The sequence below is a fragment of the Vidua chalybeata genome, chromosome 5 (genome assembly GCF_026979565.1).
Source record: "Vidua chalybeata isolate OUT-0048 chromosome 5, bVidCha1 merged haplotype, whole genome shotgun sequence".
In the NCBI taxonomy this organism is placed as follows: Eukaryota; Metazoa; Chordata; class Aves; order Passeriformes; family Viduidae; genus Vidua; species Vidua chalybeata.
Window position 1 is genome coordinate 8,815,139 of NC_071534.1, and position 20,845 is coordinate 8,835,983.

The following is a 20,845-nucleotide window of genomic DNA, read 5'->3' on the forward strand; positions in this document are numbered from 1 at the left end:
AGCTAGAGACAGAAAAAACAACAAAAAATGGTTGGTTGTTCCACTTGGACTCTCCGAGGATTTACAGAGTTTAGGGAGAAAAAAAAAATCAGCAGTGTATTTTATTTTTAATCAGAAATTCACTGGGTCTGGATTAAGTACATTTTGATACCAGTATTCCACTCTGATTTTTTAATGTCTAGTTCACCTTTATTTGTGTAATAAATCATATTTTTCTGCATATAGTTCATGGGATTGATAGTGGGGTAATGACTGACTTCAGCCTTTTCTCTAAGAGCAAATCAAAGTTGCTAAAATGTCTTAGGATCTTTATGTATAGGCAAACAGCATTTCACAAAATTAAGAGAAATTTTAAGATTTAGCCCCAAAGAACTGAATAGTCAGGTAAACAGGAGCAAGAATTTAGTATAATTACATTAAAAGTAGTCAATGAAGTGTTGGCCAATTGGAAAAACTAAGTTTGCAAAAGAAATAGGGTTTGAAGGACTGATACAAAGACAGCAGGCAAGGACAGTGCGTGCTTGTGAAGAGGGGCATTGACCCAATCAAGGGGTTTGAGGATGGGGGAAAGAAAAGAGAAATAAAACTAATACTGGTGCAATGGGAAACCAAACAACCCACCAGATATTTCAACCACTATTTGATCTATTTTTTAATATCTAGAGAAAGTGGATATGGCCTTTACCACCTTCTTCCAAGGTGTGGTTTAACAAACAAGTGAACTGATGTAACAACTTAGAGCTGCAAGGGGGAAGATCTCTCTTCCTTCTCCCCTTTCCCAGTGTCCTCTCCTCACCCTTGTGCCTGATCTGGTGTTCCATGGCTCCCAGCTGAGGCAACACAAATCCCTAACCTACCAACAACTAGCCAGTCTTTTGGGGGGGTTGAAAAATGCCACAAATACTAAAGCACAAAGAGGGTAAATGGTGGAGCCTGTGCCTGAAAAAAGGGGTAGGAGAAGGGAATGTGGTTTTCCATTTTCAGCAGTGCTATACTGATATTACCCCAGAAGGCTCCTCTGCTGCCAGAACACTGTGAAGTGCAGTTGTGTGACACCTGTGACACCTGGCTTTGAGGATTTCTTCCTGACTCAGTTTCCAGTCTGGGCACTAGCCTATGGCATTGCCCTTGATAAGAAAAAAAAATTCACTTTTTCACTTTGTGTTATAATTAGAATTTTACTGGGTCAAAAATTAGAGTTTTTGGAATTAGAGTTTTACTGGTCATAGGTAAATAGCTAATCTAACTGTAAAATCTGAGTGGAGACACAGCTCCTGTAATTGCACCACCAAGTAATCAGGTGATGTCAGCACACTCACACCCTCGGTTCATCTAACCTCACTTACCCTGTGATAACATAACAGTGCCTTGCCTTCCCCGTTTGCAGTGCCACGGGAACCTCGCTCTGTGCGGGGCATCTGAGGCTTTCTGTGCGTGTCCGTGTGCTGTGACAAACCTGGTGGCATGTAGGACAGTGACAGGGCACTTTACCTTCTGCACAGCTCCAAAAGGCAAACTCCCAGAATGTAAACATGAATGAGATGTACAGGGCAGCTATATTGACAAGATCTTTTTTTCTTACCAGATTAAATAGAAATAAATTGGAGGTATACTGAGATATCAGAAACATTTGAAAATCCCAGGCTGGATATTGAACAAACATTTGTAATATTGAACCCCAGGAAAAACAGCAAATATTTTGTGTTCTCTAACAAATATTTGCAGAATTGCACACAGATGAATTAGGTAATCAGAGCAACTGCTGTCAGATAGCAACTCTAAATGGATGCAAAACTCTATGATACAGCTCTAATTAACCACTCTTGTACGATGGTTCTTCTTCTCGGAGGCTCCCAGAATGGCATCAGTGATCTATCTGTCCTGTTGTCAGCATTTTCCAGTGGTTTGGGAATTTCTGGGGTCTCCAGCTATGGCTGTAGAAAGGGCAAAGCCAGACAACCAGTGTGTGTGCACCCTGAGAGGCAGGTAGCTGGCAGAAGACCAGCTTTGGTGTATTTGCTGCTCTACATTCAAACCTTATGGATTTTATTTGCCAGTTTCTAGAGCCAAATGTACCTCAAGACATAAACAGGAGGTAAAAAGGGAGAAAGGGAGACAATTATATTAATATATGCAAAAGATAGTAACAAATTCTTTTTTTAGTGGGGGAAGATCTGTGAAACAATTCAATTAAAAACTAAATCTCTGATAACACTAGTACACAGAAAAGCAGACTTCACAGGCTGCTCCTTAAACAAGTTCTTGTCCTTGCCTCTTTTAAACCATATATCCAGATTTTTCTTCTGGCTCTTGCTGCATTTGGAGTGAATGAAATGATACGAGAAAATTGTTTTTTTTTTAACTGGAAAGACATTAGCTCAGGGATTATTATGAGAAAAAAACTGTTTGGAAAATATGCTGAATATTGCATGGAAAACATGCTGGATTTTCATCTATTTCTTTTCTTGCAGGTTCAGCATCAAATCGTTTCCACAAGGTCATGAGGTTTTCAGAAGCCAATGGAGCATTTCAGGCTCGGTTTCACTAAAGAGAGATGGGTCTTATACACAAGGATCTGTCATGTGCAATTTTGTTTACTTGGGACTGTTTGCTAACCTCCAGCTTCAATGAGTCATGGTATTTTTACTACCATGCTGTCCATTCCATAGGCTTTAACACACTCCTCCACTTAATTATTAACAAAGTCCAAAGGTATCCACCCCTCTCCCACACAGTTCTTCCAGCTAAACACAGCTTTGAAACCTCTTCTTATTTAAAATTGTTCTTTACGGTTTGGATAAATACAGTGTTAGCAGTTGATGCTTTCGTGTTGCTGCAATGACGTCCTTCCCCACAAAGGCGCCTGCTGCTGTTTACATTCCTTATGTCCAAATAAGCCGGACTTGCCCACACTCCAGCAGATATCCTCTGGCTTTGCTCCTCATGATCCAGCTGAAAATCACCTCCTTTCCCAGGGTTCCCTGTAGTCACTGAAAGAAGCTCTTCCCTCTATTTCCTTATCCCTCAGGTTCCCTGCCACGGTCGCCTTTTCCATGTCCTTGGTGAGGCTGGACCAGGGTTTGATGCCAGGCTGATTTCCAGGGTAGTGCAGAGGGCAGAAATTCAGCCAGTGCTCCTCCCAGATGTGAGGCACATGCCATGAATTAGATCATGAAATTATTCTTACTTTCTGCTGCTATTTCCTATTTTTCAGTGGAACAGGTTCCCTGATCTGGTTCACAGCACAGCAAAAAGCTGGAATTGGCAAGATTGAGGAGTAATGCAGCATGGCATGAGGACAAATAAAAGGTGGTACTGGATGTTGGGATCTTTCTGAGGCCACAGAATCAGAAAACTGTGACCTTTCTTTTGCTGGCCTGGGGTAAGCCTCAATTTCTAGCCAATAATGAGCTTGTTAATCTGTTTTATAACAATGTGTTTTCAAGTCTCCTCTGACCTCCCTCTTCTATGTTTTTTAACATCCTGTTTACAAATTATTTTATCAAACACTTTAAACAATTTTAGAAGTACAGTCTTGCTTTAAAAATACCTGTCTAGGACTTAGTTACGAGCAGCTCCTATTCACATAGCAAAGCTGGTCAGTGTGAAGAGCAGTGAGAAGTACTTGAACAGGAACGTGCACAGTCAAAGTTTAAAGGAAAAACTGGTACCTACAAAGCATCAGCCCCATTATATGTGCCTTTGTTTTGAAGTCTGACTTTTAGATGTGCAACGATTGAGCAGAGAGGTCCGAAATGAGCTGTATGATTGTTCATCCCAAGGCAGCTGTGGCTGAGGCTCGGTGTATCACTTGTGAGTGCTGGAAAAGGTTGGGTGTGTATCACAGCGGGTGTTAATCACCGGCTGGAAACAGGGTAGGAAAACAATTTAAGCTCAATGGTTACTCAGCTAATTGCTTTGACTAAGTCTCACATTTACACACCCAAACTCGACATTTTTACTTGACAGCACAGTAGAAATACTTCCCCTTCCTCCGGGGGAGATAAGTACAAGCAGTACAAGGGAAAGAAACTGCTTGCATTAAGGACCCTGGAGAACTGCAAATCTGTGATTAGATGAGCTCTGGGAAATGCACTGGTGTGGACACACAGTACCACTACCACCCGGCAAATATCCTGCTGTGTGCCACATGCTGCCAACTCCGGAAATGGCAGCAACCTGTACTTTCCCTTTAATTGCCTCTGCTAAAACCAAACAGACCCAAATCGGCTTAGCTTTGAGCTCCCCATCAGGAGCCGCGGGACTTTGCACCAAAACAAGCACACATGCACGATTGGCACTGCATATCCTCAGGTGCTCTGGAAGTTGCACAATGTGTGCACAAACCACTGCATCTCCTTGGGTGCTCTGGCAGCAGTACAGCTTGTACAACCACTGCATCTCCTTGCTAAAGGTGTGCTTACACCTCTGGTGCATGAGCTGTCCAGGGTATGGAGGCAAATGGAAGTTGCAACTTCAGTTTTAATTTCTGCAGTTGGACGGAATTATTTACAAAGCAAAATTATTTAGGGCACACTGATATTTTCACAGCAATTCCTTCTTGAAATCTGCATAAAACATGAGTGAAGGCCCAGAAACTTCTGCAACTTATATTAAGTCTACAACTAGAGCTAGACAAGGATAGATAAGCATTGATGCTGGGAAAATTGACCAGTGACAGCATAAACTGATCAAGGTATGCAAAGGAATAAATACAGACTGCAGAGATGCATAGGAGGACATGTTAAAAAGAAAACCAAGTAGAAATTGCTAATAATTGTTTATTCTGTCTTGCTTCTTTGTTTTGCTGTGTCATGCTCATGTACAGGCTGTGCAGGGAAGGAGCAGGTTTCCTGCAGGATTGGTAAAGGACAGTAGAGAGTGCACCAGAAGTGACAGGAAAGAAGATTTGGGAATTGGAAGCAGACATCAAAGGGGGTACAGAGTTGACGTAAATAGAAAAGAGACTTGAGAGGGGACAGTGAAAGTTAGCTTTAGCTGGAGACAGGAGAGAATGAGGGCCAAAAGATATGTTGCAATAGCCACTCGTGAGTAAGATTTGAATCATAGTTACGGGGGCGAAAACAGGGACAGATTTTAAGTATATCACCCAAGAAGAGAATCTCAGTGACATGGATAAAACACCAACTGGGAAACTGAGACTGGGGAAAAGGGGGCAACAAAGACTTCACTGAGGCAACAAAACAAAAGTAGGAACAAGTGGGAAAGCTGGACCAGAAAGAAACTCTTTCTTTGAAACAGGAAACGTTCAAATAGTATTCAGTTCAAAGGACTGGAAATACTGGGATAAATAAATTAAAATGCATTAAACAATTAAATTAAGAGTATATTTATTTCCAAGGATAATAGGGAAAAATCTGCCTAAAAAGGAGGAAACTTGTTCCCTCAGTCACACTATGGCAAGCACCACATTCATCAAAGAAAGGAAGGAGCAATCCACCCCAGTTCAAGATACCAAGCAGTGATTTGTTTTCTAAAAATGTATATGTTTATTATATTAAGTTTAACTGATTTCTAGCAGTTCCCAGAGACCAAAAACAAAATGCATAAATAAACTTGCTAAATCCTGCTGAATCTGGTAATGCAGTGTCCAGCACAAAAAGAAATGTATAGAAAAGGAATATTACACTGGAGAAAGAAATCATTCAGATGAGAAGGTAGGGCAAATTTGGGAAAGAATAGCCACAGCTGAGTTTTAAGAGTAATTGCTTATTGCCATAAGGTGTTTTCAAGTCAGTAATTTTCCCCTCTGCTTCCTCCCAATCCAACATGGGCTCTCCCTCAGAATAAAGATTTGGGACATCCTGCTTTACTGTAAGAAAGGTGCTTGTTCTGGTAATAGTTTTCTTTAAAGAGCTTTTTTTTTTATTAAAACAAAGAAATTAAACACACTGGTTGTAATACTGATGAGGGGGTAAACACTAAAAAAAAACCCAAAACTTCACCAGTTCTCAACCTGACTGGCAATCATGTAGTGAAAACCCATAGCAGCAATGACAGCACCAGCATAAAGAGTAATGAGAGGAATTCTAAACATTTTGGCTTAAGAAGGGTTAATAAGTTTAAAGCACCATGATCTTACATGCAACTGTTCTGAAGTCTTTTTGACACAGGAAGAAATTTATGGACACCTGCAATGTTTGATCTTGATGCTCTGGCAAGTTATGAATTGTTTCAGTAAGTGAAGAGTAATGAGCAAAGTAACTTTCAAACATGAAAAGAAATTATCTGAATGACCAAGGCTATACCTTATATAGATGGGGTGGCATGGTAAACATCTCTAACAGAAATTAAATGTAAGTAACAGCTTCATTGCTTATTTTGTTGGGAAATATAATCTCATCTTAGATTTTTTTAAACATTGAATGTCTAAATAGTTTTGTGGAACAGTAGGCTTGTGTAAACTTGTAAGTTGCATCCTGCTTCCATCCAAAACCTGTCATAGGAAAATGAGGCAAATGAGTCTCATGTGACTTATCTAAATGTTTTCATTTATCACCTTTAGCCTTAGAGCTTTGTTCTAATCCAGGAGAGAGACATGCATCTAAAAACAACCAGCCCTCAAATCCAGCCTGACCTAAAATCAACAGCAAAACAAAGCAGCACAGATATTTCTGTACCCAGACTGCTATGCTGAGAGAGAGCTTCATAAGGAAAGCTCAGGGTAGATACATCTCAATGGTCTCTCCTCTGCTTCACCAGTTTTCTTGGATGTTGTTTGGGTTTTTTTAAGGGGTTTGATTTAATGAGAGAGAATTGTGCTTTTAACAATGATTTGCATAGTGTGTATATTAAATAAATCAGATTTAATCCTCTTCTGTTCATTATTACATGGGACTTTTGGCTTTGACATATTTTGACCAGACACAAAGGGGCAGGATCCAGCATGCACAAAGTTATACAGAAAAAAAATCAAATTACACTCTGACAGTTTTCTAGACTTCTGCTAGTGACGTCTGCTCACAAAACTTCTTGCTTTGTGATTGTCCAGCCTCTTCTATTCTTTTAATAAGAATGATTCAAAGATTAATGTAATTAATTTTCCATTAGTACATGTTAATTCTGTAAGGCTTCAGTAGGCACTGATAGAGAAACAGAACCCTGTGTATGCTATTTCAGCTGATAAAGTGCTGGCTACAACACTGGGTTTCTGCAGTTCCCACTTCAAATAAATACTCAAATGGGAAGGCTCTATGGCTCTATCAACTTTGTCGTAGAAGTATTTTACGATGACCCAGCAAAAACAAGGCCCATTGTCTGTTAAAATCTCTATCATCAAATCAGCAAGAGAAACCACAGCAAATATTTGAGCACAGGGTCAGCCCACTTCCTGCATTCTACCCGTAGCTGGAGGAGGTGGCAAAGGCGCTGCCAATTTTCCCTGGTATGGTCTGTCCTCCCAAAGTTCTGAATGAGTCTGTGCTGACTTGGAGCTGCTCATCTGCTCCCACAGAATTGTTATGAGAGACTCCATATCTGGCCTTTAAGTAAATGAAAAGGCATTTCTCTCTTGCAAATGAATATCTCTTTTGTGATAGAAATGCTGTGTGTGGCTGTGCAGGCCTCTGACAAAGCCAGCTGGCTACTGGAAAGATGGAAAATCAACAACTGCACAAATGTGGCTGCTTCTTCCACAACTGTCAAACTGTTAGGCAATTGTAATAAGGTTATTGCATATTAATAGAATATAAAACTAATTGAAGGTTATTGTAGCTAAAAACCTGGTAAATAATCTAACTTCTGATTTCTAAAAGCTTGCACATTTAAATAGCTAATGGATTTTTATATTTAGTATGGGATTAAGATTTAAATTGTGACACAAATTTACACAATCCAATAATTGTCAATAAAAGCTCTTTCAGTACAAAATAGTTTACTGCAGTCTCCTGTGCAGATATTTTAAGCATGGCATACATTCTCCTCCTTTACCACTTTCTGCAACACCAGTCATTTTCATGGACAAAACGTTTCCAAGTTCTTCAGAAGAATCACTTCCAGAACAGGGGTTAAGAGCGCTCTCCTCCATGCCTGGAGTAACACAGCCCTCCTTGCTGCAGATGGAGCTTGCTACATTTTTGGTGTAGGCTGAGGAGCCCACAGGTCATAAACAGGAAGCAACCCACAACTCATTTTGAATTCCAATAAATATTTTGTGTTTTACTGCCTTTGGGACAGCACTTGTGTGTGAGTCAGGACAAGATGAGGTGTGGATAAAAAGCTGAGTCAGCCCGGCATGCCTCTCACTGGCAACTGTGGCAAATCCCTCAAAACGTGCATATTCCCCAGGCAAAAGCCTACATCCATTCCAACATCTCACTCTAGAAAATTGTACTGCAGCACTTGCATCATGTCACCTCACCTGTGGTGAAATATGTAGGTGTTAAACCTGGGAATTAACCTGCTAAATCAACTGATTCTTGTGGCATAGGGTGTTGGCCCAGCTTGGGACAGACCATGGAGCAGCTCTAGTAGTTGAGAAGTCGAACTGTGACCAGAACCAGTTTGAAACACTTTAAATCAATATAAGGCTTTTAGTTATCTTCTGTTTTCATTGGTCAATATTGCCTTTCGCTGGCTGGTCCTTTGGGGGCTTTTCAGCCTCCATTGTTACTGTTGTTTCTGCACTGAGTGCTCTGGTGTCCAGGGCCACGTGCTAAACCCAAATTTATGAGAAATTTATGGAATTAAGTGTAGTGCTCACTGTGGTATGGACCAAACCCCCCAAACAGTGCTCTCTTCTCTTTCTAGGCCTCATTTAACTTCCCATTGGAAACATCTGAAGTGAGTCTTGTTTTATCATCCCGGTACTGTGCCATTGGCTACTCAACTCACTAATTAAGTCGGGTTCCTGATTAAATTTTGGTTTTGATTGGTTAGTTAGTTGGTTATTTTTTTTCTTCCCCACATGATATGCAAACGTGAAGGCAAACACGCATTTATATGATTTTGAGAAGTGTTTCGTAGAGCGACGGATGGGCACAGCCACGGCCCCTCCTTGCCGGCCCTCAGGCAGGCGGCGCTCACCGTGCCCGCGGCAGCCGGGCCGCCCCTCCGGCCGGCGGGGCTTTATGCGCCCCTGACCGGACATCCCGGGGTCTCACGCTCGACCCCCTCAGCCCCGTGTCCCGATAAAAATGCGGGGGCACGGAGGGAATTTGGGCCAGGGGGTTGTGAGGGGTCTGAAGGGTATGAAGCTTATGAAGGGAGTGAGGGCAATGAGGAGTTTAAAGTAGAGGGATGTGAGGGCAATGTAGGCAGTGAGGGGTGGCAGGGGTGTGAAAGGAGGGAGGGTAGCGAGGAATGCAAGGGCAGTGAACGGAGTGAAGGCAATGAGGAGTGTGAGGGCAGTGAGGGATGTGAGGGCAGTGAACGGAGTGAAGGCAATGAGGAGTGTGAGGGCAGTGAGGGATGTGAGGGCAATGAGGACTGCTAAGGAAATGAGGGGTGCGAGGGCAGTGAGGGGTGTGAGGGCAATGAGGACTGCTAAGGAAATGAGGGGTGTGAGGACAGTGAGGGGCGTGAGGGGAGCGGGGCCGCCCCCGCCCCGCCAATGGCGCGCGGCCGCGGCGGGGGGTGTGTGCCGACCTCACTTCCGGGACCTGTCACCGGCCGCTCCCGCCCCGCTCCCGTTCCCGTTCCCTCCCAGCTCCTTCCCCGCTCCCGTTCCCTCCCCGCCGCCAGCCGGGGACGCGGTTCGGCCCGGCCCCGCCCTGCGCAGCGCGTGGCAGCGATGCACGGTACTGCCTTAGGGGCGGCCTCTACCCGCGCGGTGCCCGTGTCCCGGCCGGGGCGCCGGCAGGAGGCGGGAGCGCCCGCCCGGGGTTGGGTGACGCCCCCGGCTCGCTAACGCGGCGGCGGCTTTGCTAATGACCTGTCCTTTCTTCTCCTCCCCTCCCTTGCTATTCGCTATTACTTATCTCCCGGCCCCGCGGTGTGAAGCCCTCGGCGGAGCGGCGGCGGACAGCAGGCGGAGGTAGCCGGCCCGGGGAGATGCTGTAGCGGCTCCCGCTGCTCGATCGGAGCGGCGCCCGCCCCCGGCTGCGGGAACGGGGCCGAGGGGCTGCGGGACGGGCAGAGCCAGCCCGGCGCAGGTAAAGAGCCACCCGGGAAGCCTCAGGGGAGAGGGATTTCAGGGCACTGGAGGTGGGAACAGAGAAGGGCGTAATGCGAGGGGCTGTCACACGAGGGGCCGGTTGGCAACTGTCATGTCTCCTAAATGGAACATCTGGGTTGCCCTTAACCTGGGATGAACTCGGGCACTAGGCAGAAAGTGCGTGCTTGGAGGTTCCCGCTGTTGGCTTGGCTCGGTCAGGCGGGTTGTGCTTTTCCCGGTCGGCTGGTCAGAGGAGGGTCCTCTGGCCTGGGAGCGAGGAGCAGGTCAGCGGGAACGCCTCCGGGGCTTGCTTTTGTGGTTTGCCGCGTTCTTGGTTGTCCCTGTGGGGCTGGATACTTGCTTTTCAAAAAGTATTCCAGAAGTAAGAAAGGAAAAGAGTACGAAAAGGTGTTGCCTTGTATTCATATTAAGATTGGCCCAGTCTCACTCAGTGATACGGGAAGCTGTTCCTAAGCTCTCTGATGGAAGTAGTATGAGCACAGGATTCGTCATACAGGATTATCTGGAATGATAATGTTTGGCACTTTTGGTATTGGGTGTCTTAGTAGACTGCACTAATAAAGGTGTTGCATAAGTTTTGTTGTGAAGGAAAATCGTGGTCAAACTCCTTGTATTACAGAGCATGCACAGACTTTCTCATTGGCATCTGCCACTGCTCGCCTATTAAGATTTGCTTTGCAGGCAGCAAAATGGATCAGCTGTAAAAACGATTTCCATTGTTAATCCTGAATCATTGACTTAGCATTGAGGCTGCTACCTGGTCTCATGCTGGAACTGAGGCACTTGTGGTTCATGTGATGTGGTCACACGTCTGCTAAACCTAAACCAGTATCATAACTTTTGTTTGCTGGCATGAGCTACCGAGCGGCCATCAGCTCGTAGTGACTTTGAGTGGCAACTTTGGGAATTTCAAGTAATACAATGTAGTGTATTGGAAGGATGAGAGTATGCAGACCTTATCGGAGGTTTGTGGAACTCCCCAAACAGCATGCTTGCTGTCTTTTCCCATGTTTGGAAGGAACTCTTAGCATGGTCCAAAAAAGTATTCTTATCAAGCTGTTGGTGCCTTATATTGACTGTCAGGTGCATAGGGATTTTTGGCTACCTATTGGAAACACCTTGTGGGTTTGTCATTTGCTTTTCAGCAGTTCTTTAGTGTCCTCATTTTCTGTTAATAGTAGTAGTCTTCATAAAGGGTATCATGAATTTTAAACCATGGAGAGAGGGTTACGCTTCAGTTGTGATTTTGTGTTGTTATGCTTCTAATAGTTCATGTGCGGAGTGTTATAAACATATAAGGGACAATAATGTGCTACAGGAGAGTAGGATATATGGCCTAAGATACTAATCTTGTTCTAAAGAATGGATTATAATGCTCACTGTTGTCCCAAAGCAGGCAAGGAAACATAACTTTTCTTATTATTTTTTCAGAAGCAGCTTGTACTTCAGAATTGCAAACAGCTCTATTCTTGTCCTTACTTTTCTATAGCTTTCCTGATGAGATTTGGGTTCTGAGTTCTGCTTCTATTGCACATGTCATATTTTTGCAAAGGGGAAAAACAGAACACCATACTTATCTTGGAAAATAAATGAAGTTGAATTCATATTTAGTAAATGCACAAGCGTATTTTCTTACATAATTTTGGAATTTAAACTTTTTTTTAATCCACTTTTTCAAAATCTCTCTGCATCTCTAATTTGCTTGATATTTTTAGCTGTGTATGCTTTTTTATTATATATATGCCTTATAAAGTATATAAAAACAAAATCTCTACCTTTGAGATGTAAATCCTCAAAATAAAGATCAATTGCAAAGACATCTCATGGGGCTGTGTGTGCACCTTGGTAACTATAACTACTGTAAATGTTTCCACAGAGAGACTTTGTGAGAATTCTCTTTAGAGTAAAAGTATTTTACTCTATAACAGATAATTAAAGTAGCACAGGGCTGTCATTATAGTGTTCTCAGCTGAGTGGTTTTGAATTCTTTTAGTATGAAGGGAAAAAATCCAAATTATATTGGGATATACCAGTTATATTCCCTAGTTAGCTAGATGTCAGTGTGGTCCTGCTGTAAAACTAGGGACATATTAAAAAACTCAGTCATTTAAAAAATTGTCTTAGCCCAAGTGAAATGAAAACTTTTTTTTTTTTTCAGAAGAAGCATAAAGAAATATTTTTCTGAAGTTACATTACATCATAGCTATGTAAAATCAGTATAATAAGCCCTGGGAAATTTTATTGACACTTTTTTTTTTTTTTTTTTTAAGAATGTCAGCAGCTTTTTATTGATGAAGAACTGCTTGTTATCACCAATCTGCACATGAAATGGAAGGGGAAGAAATTTTGGAAAATACCTTCTGTTTCAGCCTTGCAAGATGCTGCTTGAAGGGGTAAGTATATACATGGACTGGGCATTGAATCTCTGTAAAGAATGATTAATGCATATTCAAATGACAAAGAAAGAAATCTGAGCATGTAGTGGCAATAAATAATTGATAAACAGAAAATAGTAGCACAATCAGGAGAACAAAGTAAAATTTCCATATAGTCTGATATCTACTGCTGTCTTAGGTGCTAGTCAGTAGAATTCTGAATTCTTAATATTTTAGAAGTAGAATGCTCAGCATTTCGAAGGACCAGGTCTGTTAAATTAAATATTGAATGACATTTTATGAAGTAGAAGGCTGAATTTTTCATTGAAGCAGAAAGCCTAGTAAGGTTAGGCTCTTGATCATCACAATCCTCAAAACTAAAATCTCTCCCAAGAGTGTGATATTTTACATGTTTTAAAGATACTCAAGTAATATGAGGAGACTGTTGTGTGACCAGATTGCATGTGGCATTGAGATGTTGCCAAATCTGACTCCACTTCCTCATACCACTTCCCATAGCTTCTGCTTATGAAACAATATTTATTTATAAGTGCATTGCATGTATCTTTAAATATCTAAGAAGTGTAATTTCTGTGTCCAGTGAAGGACTTCTCATGCACAGATTACTACAGATTATAAACCACAACTCCTGGGCACTTGAATCCTGACTGAGGCTTGAGTTGTTGTGTGACTGGTTTGTGTGTGTCTTTGCTAAGTCTTAAAATGTGTGTATGGGGTTAAAATTTTTTATACTTTGGAAAGATGTAAACTACCAAAGAGGCATAGTTCGTTCTGTAGTGCTGTATTCATCTAAATGTATTGGTTTAAGTTCAAGTTGTCTGATGCCTGTGGTAACACTAAGAGTAGGAGAGATTGGCAAGCATTTGGCAAATTACCTATCCCTCTCTAAAAATGCTGATATACTGTCATGGTTTTTAAAATATGTATAAACTGGGAAATTATTCACTAAATCTTTCCAAATAGTAAAAGAAACTTGTTCCAAAATGTGCCTGCCTTGAGGAACTCAGAGCAGTGAGCTGAAGTTGTACTGAGGTTGTACAGCTCTTTGGCATGTTTCCAGGCAGATGAAATACGTGTGAAAGCAAGTTAGTCCAATATTTTCATATTTCACATTTTTGTATCTCATTAGTTTGTTTTCATTTTGTTGAGAAGTACATAGAAGGAAACCAGAGCTGCTGTTTGGTGTGCTGGTTGAGCAAATCCTTACTCATTTTTGAGTGTATAACATCCTGAAGCTGTGAGAACTTATCATGGTGAATGGTTTAGAGTTTGATGTATTTTAAATGGAAAAATAATACTGCAATGACTTAATATTATTTACATTTAACAACAACAAAAAAATCATAAAAGTGGACCATTTGAAACTATTCTACAGCCTGTGATTAAGATTTGGAGGCAAGTCTTACTGTTTTGTTGTGTATATCCATGCATCCAGCACTGTTATGCTAAGTTCTATTACCTGAATATAGGCTTGTATTGCCATTCTTTGTTTCATTACACAAATAAGTGCTACATGCCTGTTTTGTTTTAAAAATTATTTACAGGAAATGATTGATATAAGAAATCACAGAGCAAACCACTGAACATGAATGTTCAGAAGGTAAGAACAGCTCATGTCTTATTTGCAAAACCTTACTTGAAAGTGAAGACTTGAATTACTGATGATGTTTGCTGTCAGTATTACTGCTTCAGGAAGAATGGTACAAAGTACCTGACACTGGAGTCATGGGGCAGGCTCCCATTAAGCAAAACCAAACAAAACCAAACCAAACTCTCTGGCATCTTTATTCAACACGTATGGAAAATGTTCCCTGGAGTAGTAAGGCTGAAGAATATAATGTGGAACCAATTGGATCTGTGGGGGAGGAGGAGGGAGAAGGTGGGTGTTGTGTCAGGAGACTGCTTTGGAGGCTTGTGTTTATTAGTGCCTGGTGGCATTCTGTCCAACAGAGTGGAGAAATCCTCCAGTACAGCTGTCAATTAATTCCTACACTCTGATGTTAAAATACAATTAATTGCAGCCCATGGGTCATAAGTGAGTACTGTTGGTTTGTTGGCAGTTTTCAGTGGAAGATTACAAAATAGCTATATATATGTGTATACATATATATAAAAAACAAGTGAAGTTTATATATTCTTGCCCACCTCAGGATAAAGGACATGCTGTGTGCAGTTAAGCAGGCCAGTGTGATCAAATCAGGTCTCAGCTTTGGTACCTGTGTAAGTAAGAGACAAGCTTTAGTACCTAGATAAGTAAGAGACAAGCAGCCCAGGATTACTGCCTCTGAACAAAGCAGCAGTTGTACCTGTCATTCTATGCTGGAGATGTACAGATGTAACTGTGCATAAACAGGCCAATATTTTCAAACAGCTGTCAAATTTTCAAGATAATTGTATCTTCTAGGCACCTGACTTTCAGCTTACTAAGCTGCTGTCATTCTAACCAAATTTACAAGAAGTTGCATTTTCTCAAGATTATAAATCCCATGGAAATGTAATAGTGATTATCCTCTAAGAACATGGAATTGTTCCATTTGCAGCCATCATTCATTATATTTCTCTTTTACAAGGCAAGGGGGTGTGTGTATGAATGAATACATAAATGCAAAAAAGAATGGGATGTCCTCTCTCAGTGGTTACTGACAGCCCTGCAAAGATGGGCTACAGCAAGAAGTGTGGCTACACAGCATGGCTGAATCTGATCTAGGCTCCTTCTTTCCTTCTCCCATCCATACGGCTCTGTCCATCCTGTTAGCTGCCCTCAGTGGGTCTGTTCAGCTCTCTGTAGCTGTCTGTGGTTTTCCTGTGTTACCGATTCAGTGAATGGAACTGTTTCACCGAGGCTGTGTCTGTGCTGGGGAATGAAACTGGCCAGGGACTGTTCCCGGGAGCTGGCTCAGTGTCGGGATTGCGGGGAGGCCGAGCAGCGTGCCATGCCCCGGGCTGGGCTCTCTCCTGGGAGCCTGTTAGGCTGCTGCGGGCCAGAGCAGAGTCGGGGAGGCTCCGGAGCAGCTCCGGCCCCGGGTCGTTCACGGTGCCAGAGGTGGCCAGAGGGATCCGGCAGCGCCAGGGCCAGCGCAGGCACCGGCGAGCTGCGTGGCTGGAAGGACAGAGGGAGAGGGAAGGTGCGGCAGTGCCAGGGAGCTACTGAAGGGATATCCTTTTGATGTGAGGGAGCTATTATGTTACTTAAGCTGACTTGTCTAGGTACCCTTAAGGTAACCTTATTTTGCAACCAGTAACTCAAGCTGTGCTTCAGAGAGGGACTGTGTGCTGTGTCCCTCATAACTGCTCTTTCAATGTCTGATAGAAGCCAGCTGAAATGCCTTACAAAGTGAAGTAAAACTGGAATATGAAAGTACATACATGCTTTTTAAAGAGGTTTTCTTTTCCTGGTTATTTCACTGGACTCATGTTCTTCCTCCACCTTTCTGCAGTTCAGAGGCTTCCTTGGTTAAAAAGAGTGGAGGGGCAGGTGTACATCAGTGCTGGTATTGCTGTTAAACAGGGCACCAGATACCTTCCATGTCATAGAGGATGAGCAAGGAAAATATGGCAGGAAAATAATTGGTTATAGTTTGCCACTTTTTGATCACGCAGGAGTGTGAGGCTTGTGATCTGTATACTGTAGTGAGTGACCTGATTTAGAGCTGTGAAGTCATGTGTCCCAAGTATATCCTCTATCTGACACATCAGGAGCTTGCAAGTACAAGTACTTGATGTCCATTTGCCAAAAAATGTAGATTAATTGCATTCATGCCTGTTGCCAAGGCTCCTGTCAGTAACGCTAACTCAGTGTAAGCCTTGTTTTTCCGTGATACATTTATCACAAAGAAAAACTTTTAAAGGTAGGGATGTCTGAATTGTCAGAATAAAACTGAAGGACTTCTTCTTAACCAAAAAAAAACCCACAAAAACCCAAAAAACAAAACCAACAACAAAAAAAACCCAGCAACAAAAAGTGAAAGCATTTTGTTTCACATTCCACTCTGAGTTGTGGCATGACATTAAATTGAAGTTAGTTTATTTTTAGCAGGTTTCATTTGTTTATTTACTTGAATATAATAGCTGAGCAACAGGAGCCTGTAAAAATATTTCTAATGAATGAGTAAAATTGTAGCACAATAAAGAGTAAGTAAACTAAGTAAACTACACAGCTTCAGGTGCTAGTTACAAAAGACATTGGATTTTTATGTGCAGGTAGAAGAGTATAAAAGCTGGCTTATTGGAATTACTCAGTTTTCAAAACGACACTTGCAAGCAGAAGAGGCCTAAATCTGTAATATTTTGTTTGAGGGTCATTATTTTTAAAGGATCTAAATCCCTCTGTTAAGCTGAATTTAATTTATCAAATAAGTCATGTTATTATGTCTGCACAAGGGAATAAAGTTTATCAGTGAAATAAAACCACTGAAAATACACAGTGGTGGTGTTCTCTGCTAAGAAGGCAAATTCAGGCTTCTTGAATGTCTTCCAGAAACAGATGTAAATTCCACTGTAGCTTTTCAAACAGTGAATAATCCTGGTCTGTTATGTTTGGTGATGAATCATGCGAGGAGTTGCAGATGGTGAGGCAGGTGCAGCTGTGCAGATGCTGGAGGAGCTGAGACAGGAGACTGGAGGACCAAGGAGATGAAGGAGGTGATTTGAGGATGGGTTGATATGGGTGATAGAGGAGAGGGATAAGATAGCTGAAAGAATATTGACAAGGACTGTAACCTGAGATTTGGGATGGGGAGTGAGCTGATGACTGAAAGGAGGTATTCTTGAGGAAGAAACATATTTTTTGTTATTGATCTTGGAAGCAAAAATTGCAGTATCAGATACCAAAGCAACTGGACTTCTGTCCCAAGCCAAAACAATGAGGAGCCCAAGCTAGAAGTTTAAGCTATAAACGAAAAGAGAAAACTAAGAGACTTCATGTCTCTTTGAAAGGAATACTGGTCTTAAGTAGGAGAGCTTTTGTAGGAAAAGGTACAGATGCAAAGTTGTGAGCTTTTTTTATTTCTATTTTTCTGAGCAGGACATGTGTAATGAGATCAGTGTGGCAAAATTTGGGAATTTGTCAGATGGAGAAGTTGTATCTGTCTAAGTCAAAATCCAGTCAAAATTTAGTCCTACTAAAAAGGTTGCAAGGCCTAATCACTAAATGGCAGGTAAGACTCAGATGTAACTTTTCACAATCTTAAATCAATATGCTAAACACACCTTTCAAATTTTTGTTTTAAGTGATTTTCTTTTTTCCCTCTCCTTTTAGATTGACAGTTTTGTTCCAAAACAATAGCTCTTTATTCAGGAAGAATGTTGCCATTAAGACGTCTGCAAGAATTAGGAGGTAGTGCAGGCAAATGTCCAGGTCAGTCTTGGAAGAGAGTTTTCAGGATTGTTTTCTCACCTCATCTGGTCTAGTTACCTGTCAGGTATATGCAGTATGGTCTGCTGTCCTGTGCCCCCAGCCCAATAATTCTGAACCTGCAAATCTTCTCAAATTAGAGAGCAGTAATGGCTGCAAAGGCATTAAAGTTCTGTCATTTTCATGGAAGGTGGTGACTGGGAGGAAGAAAGGAAAATACATTATTGACCCTGCTGGGGAAGTGATGCAATATGAATTCAGCAATTGTCTGTTCTGTTTGACCTGTCAGTTTCCAGCCAGCACAGGAGGACAAGCGAGCTCAGGCTGAAGCAGCCACAGTGTGTTTGTGATGCTTTGGGGGTGCCATGTGGGCAGGGGGCAATAGTAAACACCTGTGTGAATGGTAGTTCTCAAATCTGGGTACTGCCTCAGTGCTCCCAAACTTTTATGGTGCTATTTAAGCTCACAAAAACATATGCAGCTGCAAAAATTTCATTGCCAGTCAATAAACTCAAAATTAATTGGCATCTGTCAAATATAATGTGTGGCCTTGAATGAGGTTGTATGCAGTTGAAGTATTTATGTCATAGGAACAATCCTTTGCTCTTCTCTTGAAGAATAAGCAAGGTTGAAATAATATAGGAAGGTTAAATATGCTTGGAAAACAAAAGATTATGTAATTATTTCTTATCCTTCTTTTATGACATTTTAGCTAAAGACAAATATTTTTATTTATAACACAGCAAGGATTCTAATTTCTAAAGAGTATGTTACTGTTATATGTTATGTTATATATATGATATATGTATTATGATAACATACTAAAGAATATGTTATTATCAAGAATATATACCACTTGCTATCACACATAAAGCTCTGCAGATAAAAAACAAAAGGTATTCCTATATCCTGTTTTGTAAGAACGCATTTGAAGTTGTCTGTGCTTCCACATGAACCCTAAATATTGTTGAATTACCATCAGTTTCAGGAAGTGCATCCAAGTGTTTGTTTGACTTTAAGTTAGTGGCAATTGGCTTTTTCTTTTCATAAATATAGTATGTCTGAATTTTCACATTTGTAAGGAAGAGTTACTAGACAGTTATGCTTAAAGTTAATGATGTTTTCCTTGACAAAACAGTCATGTATGTTGTGTTTCTGTGGGTTTATTTGGTTTTGGGTGTTTTTATCAAGCATGTGAGCAAGTAAATCTTCTGAGTTGAGAGGTTTATGTAGCAGCACCATCAATATGACAAAAATTTTGCCTTGCACTGCATCTGCGTGTATTAGATTATAATTTTAATTGACAATTTCAGTTGCACAGATGTCTTTAATTTGCTACCTTATGAAGTTTATTTTTACCATATGTAGTGAAAATGTATTCTGCAAGAGACTTAGCAAGGGGCTTACATTTTATTTACTTCAGGAATTGATTATATTGGAGATAATAATTTAGGCACCACTCTAAAATGCAATTTCTATTTGCCTGTTACCCTCAGATGTCTGTGTCCTTCAACAAATGAAGTCTCTGTAGAATATCAGGGTATAGTTAGAAAATTGCCGAGCACGCGCTTTTTATAATCTGAGATGCAGTAATCACATGTATAAGGAAACAATTGCAGCATTCCAATTTAGTCTTAAGGATCTGGTTCCCAGTGAGCAGCATGTTGGGGCAAATGCGTGGGCTGTTTGTAAATGCTGTACATGTTGTAATCAACTTTGACTTCACCACTCAAACTGACTGTTAGGTATTAATTTTAGAAGAAAAAAAATTACAATGGCTTAGGACATCTAATCTATGCCTGCAGTTCATAAGATGCAGTTTTTATGGGATTTTTGGTTTGTTCCTTTTTGTTAATTCCAGCCATACCATGCAATCAGATTTAGCCTCAATCTGAGCTCTGATCTCTGAAATTAAGGTGTCCCTAACTTAATCAATTCAAATTCGTGGCTTATGTAATTAGCTCATCAGATGTTTATACAGTATTGCAAAACCTAGGAAAACCTGGCAACTTCCAAGTAAATGGGCAAGGAGTTTTTGGGACACACCAGATAAATGGGTAAGGACTTTTTGGGTCATGTGAGCAAAGTAAAATAACTTTAAGTTCAACAACAAGGCAGTAAAAATAAAGCAAATACTCAGATGACACATTTGTATGAACGTGACCTTGGCTCTTGGATCAAATAGCAAATACATGTATGTTGTGTTTGTCTGAATGTGACCTCCCCGTGGTTCAAATATCAATCATAAATCAAACCCCAGCTTTTGATGTACATGCAGCAGGAGCAGCCTCTTAGATGATGCACCAGATCTCCATTTCTCAGCAGTTGTGGTCTCCACATGTCAGTGTTCAGCACACACACCCAGCATGTTCTGTCAGCTTCATGGCCTGCCAGGTGTTGTCACAGAGGCTTTAGAATCTGAAGCACAAACTGTTGTGATTAGCACATGTAATCTTTTGGATCTTCCTCAAGCATGGAATAATTTGACTGGAATATAGCTGTGACTTGAAGAGAAACTGACATTGAAAAGGATTGAATAAAGAGCAAAACCTGGGGATTCATTTGGGAGAGGAAAGGAAAAGGGGGAGTGTGTTGGAAGTGCAAAGTTGTAAATGTAACAGTGGAGTGGGGTTTTCATTAGAAGTTCTGGTGAGCTGGGAGCAGTATTGGTGGAACTGTAGTGAACGCAGCACATGGCAGAGAGCACAGACTACTGTATAACATAGAGGTTACTAAGATGATGCCGTGGCTTAGTTTCTTGCAGAAAATAAATTCTTATTGTTCATAGGTTCAAGTCCTTTTGAATCTCTTGTTAACAAAATATACTTTCTTCCGTGGTTATGCCTCAAAAATACTGGATATTATGAACTGCAATATGAATATCTGCTTCAAATGCATTAACAACTAATCTAATAAACTGAATAATCTTCCCTCATACTGCTTTACAGGCAGATTTTTTTA

General features: G+C 41.2%; 1 protein-coding gene across 5 annotated transcripts in view; it reads left to right on the forward strand.

Annotated features, from left to right (window-relative positions):
* The first annotated feature begins 3,008 nt into the window (after positions 1-3,008).
* The window catches only part of PPARA (peroxisome proliferator activated receptor alpha), a 40,085-nt gene continuing 22,248 nt past the window's right edge, over positions 3,009-20,845 (forward strand). The window contains exons 1-5 of one of the 5 annotated variants that reach the window (XM_053942619.1): positions 9,668-9,758; positions 9,961-10,112; positions 12,406-12,528; positions 14,076-14,131; positions 17,555-17,687. The gene's annotated coding sequence lies outside the window, so the exon portion shown is untranslated. Of the gene's footprint in view, positions 3,383-9,667; positions 9,759-9,960; positions 10,113-12,405; positions 12,529-14,075; positions 14,132-17,554; positions 17,688-17,868; positions 17,888-20,845 lie in introns of those variants that run through there. The other 4 variants (XM_053942617.1, XM_053942620.1, XM_053942618.1 and 1 more) reach the window with 4 other exon arrangements.